The sequence below is a fragment of the Teleopsis dalmanni genome, chromosome 2, assembly GCF_002237135.1.
Source record: "Teleopsis dalmanni isolate 2A chromosome 2, ASM223713v2, whole genome shotgun sequence".
NCBI lineage: Eukaryota > Metazoa > Arthropoda > Insecta > Diptera > Diopsidae > Teleopsis > Teleopsis dalmanni.
Window position 1 is genome coordinate 77,615,590 of NC_051847.1, and position 8,786 is coordinate 77,624,375.

At 30.1% G+C, this 8,786-nt stretch overlaps 1 protein-coding gene across 1 annotated transcript in view; it reads left to right on the forward strand.

The window, feature by feature from the left end:
* Positions 1–8,786, forward strand: part of LOC119674888 — a 19,180-nt gene that overhangs the window by 8,843 nt on the left and 1,551 nt on the right. The gene's annotated exons all lie outside the window — the stretch shown is intronic.

The window sequence follows — 8,786 nt, forward strand, 5'->3', positions numbered from 1 at the left end:
AATATTTTACGGAACGTGTATAATTTTTCACTACATCGGTTTATATTGTTGAGTGCCTTTCAAGCAAAAATTTCGGTTGTAGGTATATCAGAAGAGTCATTTGAACTAACCACTATCCAACTATGTCGTTAAGTACATTCTATAAGTTAAATGAAAAATAATTATTGTTGACAAAAGACATCTAAAACTAACTTAGATTATCACTGTATCATTTTGGACAAGTTGTGTGCAAATGTTTATGAAAAAGTACTCAGTGTCATTTTTTGTAAAGATATAAGGCAATTAAGACAAATCTTTTGAGCAAAAGTCAAATCTCTAACATATCTGATAAATATGTAGATTGATTGTTGCATTTATTCCTACATTAATTTACTGCTTTCAACTGATACGCGGATTGTAACCTGTATAAACGGGTATATTCATAAAAAATGATTTTGTAGGTAGGTGTCTACAAAACAAAAATCAAATTTAACAGGATACAAGCTTAACCATTAGTACTTGCAGTCTCAAAAATTGTTTAACAATACTTACATTTATGATATATTTTCAATAACCCAAAATTTTGTTGTTGTAATTACTGTCAAAAACCTTTTCATAAAAAAATAGTTTCTTTTAAGAAAATAGTTTCGTCATAATAACAGTCTTTGACTGATACACATCTCCAAATGAGATGTCGTCGCAGTTCAATATTTCTCTAATATGGGTTCTGGGTTATAGGTAAATTTCGGCAATTATAAAGCACCTTAACACCTTAACTAATTGAGCATACCAATGGCATCATGTAAACTGTTAACTGAGTTCTTCCGAACTCAGAACTTTTTAAGAAAAGATGGAAAGACTCAAAGACATGCATGCATCTGTATGAAATTTGAGCATTTTGAAATAAAGGAAAGACAACTCCCTGATTAAATTGCCACGTAGAGATATCAGTCTTGTTGTATATTTACATACAGGTCACTGCTTTTAGGGAACCATGGTAGAAGTTGTGGTAAGGACGATGAAAGTGTCTCCTATCTGCCTTGCTTTTGTCCAGTACATGTCTCGCGCCGCCTTACCACTTCAGGGGATTTCTTTTTTGAGAATCTTGGCGAACTACAAGACCTCCCCTTAAATAGCATTATAAGGTTTGCTAAAAGTTTAATTATACGGTAACACAATGAGCCTGTAGGTCTAAGATGATGGCTTGGGATCGCCGGTATAGCCTAACCTAACCTAACAAATTAATTCAAATTTATTTACCTAGAAAAGTATTTTGCAAATTATGTAATATAATTTGATTTTAATTTATTTGAGGTAAAAATGTTATTTTAGTGGTATTTATATATATTATAATATCTTATTATATCTTATCTTATCTTAATATATTATTATAATATCTTATTATAATATTATATTATAATATCTCGACGAATTTCTTGTCTAAAATGTAATATTTCTTTACTTGTAAGTCTCAAGACAACAAGTATTTAAATGTTCTCTCTACACATTATTTGCTACATAATAAACGTTTGGCAAGGAAAATAGATCAGTCGAATATTTATTCCTTTCCGCGCGCGAGAGATGAAACACTTTCTATGTTCTTCACTTTCTTCACAAACAATCTTCTTTGATTCGTGCATTCATACATTTGTTCTTAAGGCTTGTAGGCGACAGAACTTTCTATTCAATGTTGTTTCAAAATTAATATTGTCAATGTACGTCTAATTTCAAGTTATCTTTTTAACTTATTAATCAAATTTATTTCTATATCGCTTATGCCCCACGTTAAGAATGATTGGTGAAAAGTAAAATAAATTGACTTACATATAACTAAGAACTAACAAATTTTATATAAGTCAAGTCACTGAAAGATACTTTAATACCTAAAACTTGTAATACTTCTTGAAATAATCTGCACAACTGCACGTCAAATATTAAAAACTCAGTTAATTGGCATAATAAAAAAATCCTGATTAAAAAGTTTTTAAGTCCTTAAATTTGCTTTACTACGAATCAAGTAAGAAAATAATAACTCATAAAATTTGGAATTTCTATTTGAAATTTTGGCTTTAAAAGAACAGCCAGATATACTCGACAAAGCGTGTAAGATCCTCCAAACTAAAAAAAAAAGAATTTAGCAAAAAATAAAAATAAAATCCATAAAAATGGCAGCTAAAACCGCTGCTCACTTAATTGTGGCTGCTTTGAACACGTTGCCGTACTGCGGAACTTCCAAGTATTACCGTAAAACCGCATAAAATGAAACTGAGATATGGCAACCAAACTTAAAAATAAAAACGAAAATGTCATTTCGTTTGTTCTCTCCACTCGCAAAACTGACCAGTGCCTTTAAAATCCGGTGAGGTATTTTGGCTTGAGCACTAACAATTCCAACGTTTAAGTTTATTTAACTTGCAAATTTTTGCGAAATTTTATTATCAAAAAAATATGCAGGACTGAAAAAATTTTGTTTCAAGGAGAGCTCAGCCATTGCTCGTTGCCTAAGTTATTTTATTTCAGAAACAAATAAAGGCAAAAATAAAAACGAAAAGATTTTCATAATACTTTAAGCTTGGCAAGTAGCAAAAGGTGCGTCTTTCTCAACTTTCGACAACTTAAAAATTCTATCAAAAGGACATAAATTTGTAAAATATTCAAAAATCGATAAAACGGCATTTATAGCATTTTTATGTGAACTGCGGCAATTTTTTACTTGTACGTTGCCGTATATGCCAAGATGAGGAATATTCAATAAAAAAAGTAGTAACACAAAGTATTCCTGAAATGCCAATAAAGGCTGCAAGAGCTTGAAGTGAGCAATGGAGACAGAAAGGCTGCTCCTTGTAATCCGTGATAAGATGTTGTTTGAATTTTGATTTTTGGGTGCTTAATGTGTATTCAATATATTCACAGCATTTATTAGATGAGCCTTCTTTTCATATTTCTTTTATTTTTTATTTTTTTGTTTTGATGCGATCCTTTAAGTTTATTTACTTTTCATAATTTTACAATATTAGGCATTCTCAAAAATTTATGCAATTATTTATTGCTGTTATCAAAAGCATTTATTGCTTAAACGCTAATGCATAAATTGTTTTTTAAATTATGGAATAAATATTTCCGCACATTTATTTATTGTTAAAATATAAGAATAATATTAGAGTAATAAAAGGATGTTGGCGGTTTTAAAAATGTATTAATATCAAGAAAGGTTTTTTTTTCTTTATGTTAAAGGAAGAAATTACTTTAACATAGTGCTTTTATATGTGCGAATGCTGATAGACAATATTTGATTGATATTTAATCTTATACGTGGCTCAATGCGATCAGCGTCAGATGTAGAAAGTAAAACCTTGATATGCATTTCATATTTAACTTAATTCAATTATGTAGATATATAGAACATTTTACAGCAGAAACGAACTGTTGAAAACTGTTTTTATAATTAAAAACGAAGTGTGGATAATTGATACACAAATATAGTATAAGCAAGCCAAACACACTGTTAGTCTCTATATGCTCAATCTACTTTTTAGTACACACAGAAATATAAAATATCTTGGTATATTCTCTTATAGACTTATAGAATTATATTAATAGCATATCAGCCAACAATACTCGTGCTTTCTTTTTAGCACATATGTGTCTACAAAGTCGCATCACGCTTTGTAGAATATTGTGACACCGCTCACAAGTCAATAATTTATCAGTTTATATTTATTTATATGTGTGCTCTCATTCAAATCAAGACCACCTTTTTCTATGTACACTTATTGCAGAAATCATCTATATGGTTGTATGTGATATCTCCCATAGAAAATAACAACAATTGCATATGTCCTAAAACTAAATAACCGGGCAAAAGATATTCAAAAGCACTGGGAAGGAGTGTAACTATCTTTTAAGCGGAGATATACGCGATAGAACGCAACTACCGTAACCGTAGCATTGCAATATTAATTAACAACCAGGCAGGTATAATGGCACTCATATCTTACTAGGTAATATTCAAACTAGCATTGGAGCGCATTAACAAGCTGAACATACTTGGCTGTAACAATCAGGTGCACTTAATATGGATTCTAGAGCATGCTGGAATCTAAGGTTGATGAAGTAGCAATCAAACACACAAGAAGAGGCGCGGTTTCAACAATGAAAGACCCAGAATTTCTCTGCGGTCTAAGCAAAGGAACTCTATCCCTTCTTATGAGCATCACAGAGAAAAACAAAAAGAACTATATTGGCAAAAACTACCAAGACTATCGGTATCTAAAATGTGTTTTAAAACGCTTCAAGGATTACATGGAACTAACAAAGAGTAACCTAAAAATTATTATCGGAGTACTAACCGATCACTACCGATTGAATAATCACCTAACAAAGTTAGAAAAGAGAGAAACCACATACCATGTGCTTGGGAAATGTCCGGCACCGATGCACAAGGGGAACAAACATCTAATTTTAGTAATATTGGGCTATTAAAGATAGGCTTTATTAATGTCTTTTATTAAAGAAATCAGACGGAAAAAATACTTTAATCCGACTAAGGGGCACAATAGATATTTTGCGTCGAAGTGTACTGTCCCTTTTCCTTAATACTTAAAAGTAAATAACGAAAAATATGCAAAACAATAGTGTGTTCCATTCATAGATATGAATGTCATGTTGGTAGGATCACCATATTTGGAACACTTGTAGACTTCATAGTTTTTTAAACTATACACAAAATTATATAAATACAAATTATTATACAAACACTAACTATGTATAAATACACAAAATGGTTTTATTTTATTTGGGTATACGGATACTTACCCTCAGTTTGCGTTATGTCAGTATAGAGCTTTCTTATAAGAAAAAACGCATAAACCACAGCTATATAACGATATGTACAGCAATAATATAGTTGTACTATGTGCTATTAATTGTACTTTTTTTTGTGCGATTTTTAAAGTGTTTATTTTTTCTTTTTTAACTACAACATTCATTTTTCACCATATCAGTGGTATTATTATAAAATATTAAAATATTTCTACACAACAAGTGGTCATATTTTGTAACAATATAATGCAAACGAGATAGCTCAATGCTCTTTCAGTTCCGATGTACTCTATGTAAATTACCGCTTACTGCTATTGAGCCAACTTAAAGTGTAAATCACTGCAGTGAATTAAACGAATAAAAATATTATTTTCAAAATATTTTAAGCTTAACATATTTAAAAATAATCCTTCCGACACAAAAAATGTATTTTCAGTCAAATCCCTAAGCAACAAATTGTTTCATTAAACTAAACTGCAACCGTTTCCGTTGAATGCCGCTCTAAAGCTTGTTAGGGTTGACGTGAATGAGCTGTGAAATGAATTTCAGACAAAACAGCAAAAATAGCAGAATTAAAAATTTTATTATTTTTATTATTTTTTAAACGTTTAAAATTAAGTGCACGGCATAAAGTTTTGAAGTTTCACTACGAATTCGTTACTATAAATCCTGCCCTAAAGCCACTCCAGTTATTTACTGTATTTTTGACCTAAAAATAACTTTTCAGTTTATTTTATTTTACAAGTACTGTGATGCGGTATAGAATAAGGACGAAATAATTTTAAAATAAGCAAACTTAAATAAAAAAAATTAAGAAACAAGAGACAAGGACTAAAATTAAAGGCTAAGCGCCACTAAAATAGCAATAATGAACTCGAAAAAGGATATTATTACTTGACCACTGTAAGTAGAGGATAACTACTTCAGAAACTTTAAACACAATAAAAAGGACTTAATTTGGTAAGTTTGAATAGTTTGCAGTCGAAAAGTTAAAAGGGGAAGCAATTGTACGTGCAAATAATTTCAATATAGGCTAAATATAATAAAATAAAAAAATAGTTTTTTAAATTTTATGAAACAAAATATACTAAATTTTACATAACAATTTCATTAAAATTGAATTTAAAATATTTAACATATATTAATAAATATTTAATATTTAATTAGGAGAATATCTGCTGAACAATCTTTCTTCATTTATCCCTTTTTTTTTATCAGTGTCCTTTAATTTTATATCCGCATTGCTTCAATTTACTTTTAACTTCGAGAATTAAACTTTTTTGGTTATTCCTTAATGCATGCTTGCTCTTGATTTCACATTTGTCTAATATTTTATATTTAAGTATCTTCTACTTTTCTGCTTTAATAGACATATGATTATGTGCCCCAGCTTTTGTAACATTTGTATTCTTCGTAAAATGCATTATTATGTCACTTCTTATAGGTCGATCTAATTCGTAATTATAGCGGCCTCTATACCTTCCCTATATATATAACACTACTATATATAACTTCCAACTTTCTTTCGTTCTTAGCGGCCTCTATATCTTCCCTATATAAATAACACTACTATATATAACTTTCCAATTTTTTTTCTAAGTACTTTCCTTTCAAGCCTGTCCTATATATAACTTCAAGCACTTTCCTTTCAATCGTGCTTCTTTCCTCTTCAATTATTTCGTTAATTTCCTTTATGTCCATATGTTGATGTCGGTCAAATATATTCTCTATGGCAGTTCTTATAAGTTCAAAACTTTTAATCCATTCAAATATTACTCTTCATTTATTATTATGTGATGTGTCTTCGAACTTATCATATATATTATTTTATCGATATTTATTTATACATCAACTTTACTTGGCTCGCATTTTCTTCTTTGGTATAATTCAACTATGGGTTATTTGTTTCTTGCTAGCAATTTAAGGTTACGTCTCCAGAGACTTAAAATGATTTATTTAGTATAGTACCTAATTACTACTATTGTACACTTCCCCCAGTGAAACATAGGGCCTTCAATAATTTTTTTAAATCGAACTCTGTTTGATGCTTCTTTCTAGATGTCGTTCCATGTATATCTTGCTTCAGCTAGCTCACTATGATCGTTCATCTCTACGTTTTCGCTGGCGCATCAGGTCTTCGGCTACCTTGTGGATTCTATGCCAACGCTTGCTGCGATATGTAATCTCTCGGTTATCTAAGCGTATGGCGTATCTAGTTCTATTTTTTCACTTTTATCTCATTTTGTACTGTTTTTAGAAAAATTATAGTACCTAATTTGTCATTCAAATCTGTGGACCGGAGTCATGTTGTGAATTAAGATGGTCTACAACTAGGTCTCAGATTGATAAATGGTTTTTAGCCAAGAGAAGTTGTTACTAGCGCGACAGTCGAGAAAGATTGTCGACTCCGCTTAGAAGCAGACGAGACTTCCAATCACATTCTCTGTGACTGCTCAGCCTTAATCTGGGGCAGGATGAGGTCACTGGGTGGAGAAATACTCTCCCCTTGTGACATTAGGAAGAATGTTTTCTGTTTGGTTAGGATCTGTTGCAGCACAAAAGATCAATCATGGTCACAGTGCTGGGAGCTAGTACCCCGTTTATTCCTATTTCTAGTACCTAATTAGTTTATCTCAACTGTCTTAAATGACGCCATGCTTGTAATAACTTTTACCAGAATGGTTGAGAGTGTATCGCCTTGACCAATAATGGGTAATATTATGAAGACTTCGATTTTTTCTTTTCAACTGTGATCTCTCTTTGCCCAGAACAATTCAATATTATCAATCTGAGTACCTGTTGAGTTACTTCTAGAGTTGCGTTCGAGAATACAATATATTTGGTAATATTTTAGGAACTATGTTTCTTAAACTTAAGGCTTTGTAGATACAGATATTTAACAGAATATGTTCACATAAAATTTTCATTAATTTACATTAAGGTTTAATAAAAGGTTAAACTTGTTTAAAGTCAACCGAACACTGTTTGTAAATAAATCAAAAAGTAAACAATATTGAAATGTAAAACATTAAATTATAAATAAAGGAACTCGGCTTTTGTTTATTTAGTTGAGATAGTAGCCGGAAATAAAACAAAAAGAATGGCTTAAAGTCTGCTTTGAAATGTACTCTGAGTAGCACAAATAAATTACGTTCGGTTAAAACGGGTTACAAATGGCAACAATTTCCAATTACGACAATCCCAAATGGATTGACTACATTTACTGAGAACAATGGCGAGATGTGGTATTAATTAAATCAAGCTCCATTTAACATGGCGGTGACCCCATTTCACTACAAACAAAACAACAAAAAATTCTATACCAAAATTTGTACGTTATTGTTGTTATTGTCGTCCGCTTATATTGTTAAGAAGTAGCCAAAGTAAATAAAAAATTTCAGAGAATTTTTGTGTTTAAATAAACCAGAAATATAATAGCATAAAATAAACAAAAGTATGATATCAAAAATAAAAGCAAGGAATAAATATTTATTTTTACATTGATATTCCTTGAAAGTGAATCCTTCCTAAGTTTTGTTATTTTGTACCGGAAGGATGTAATAAGCGAGCTTTGTATTTTGTAAATTCTATGAATTTTGTATTGATAAGATATGACATTACAAAGGAAAAGTTTTAATTATGATGTTCTTAGTATTCTTATTAACAATCAAAATAGTTGACGCTTCCTTCCTAAGTAAAGACTAAAATTTTTTATATTTCTATATGTACAATAGCAGACTACAATGAATAAGTGAATGAAAAAATTACTTAATAAAATTAAAATAAATATAGAAGAACAGAAAAATCAAATAATATTAATTATAAAATAATAAATGATTTACTTTTTTTTAACTTTATGTATAACACATACATCATAATATTTTTTTATTTTATAATAATATCTGAAACCAGATAATCCCACTTTTAATAACATACTCCTTATACTAGAAATACAAAAGGAATCACCCAAATAACAAACGAATCGA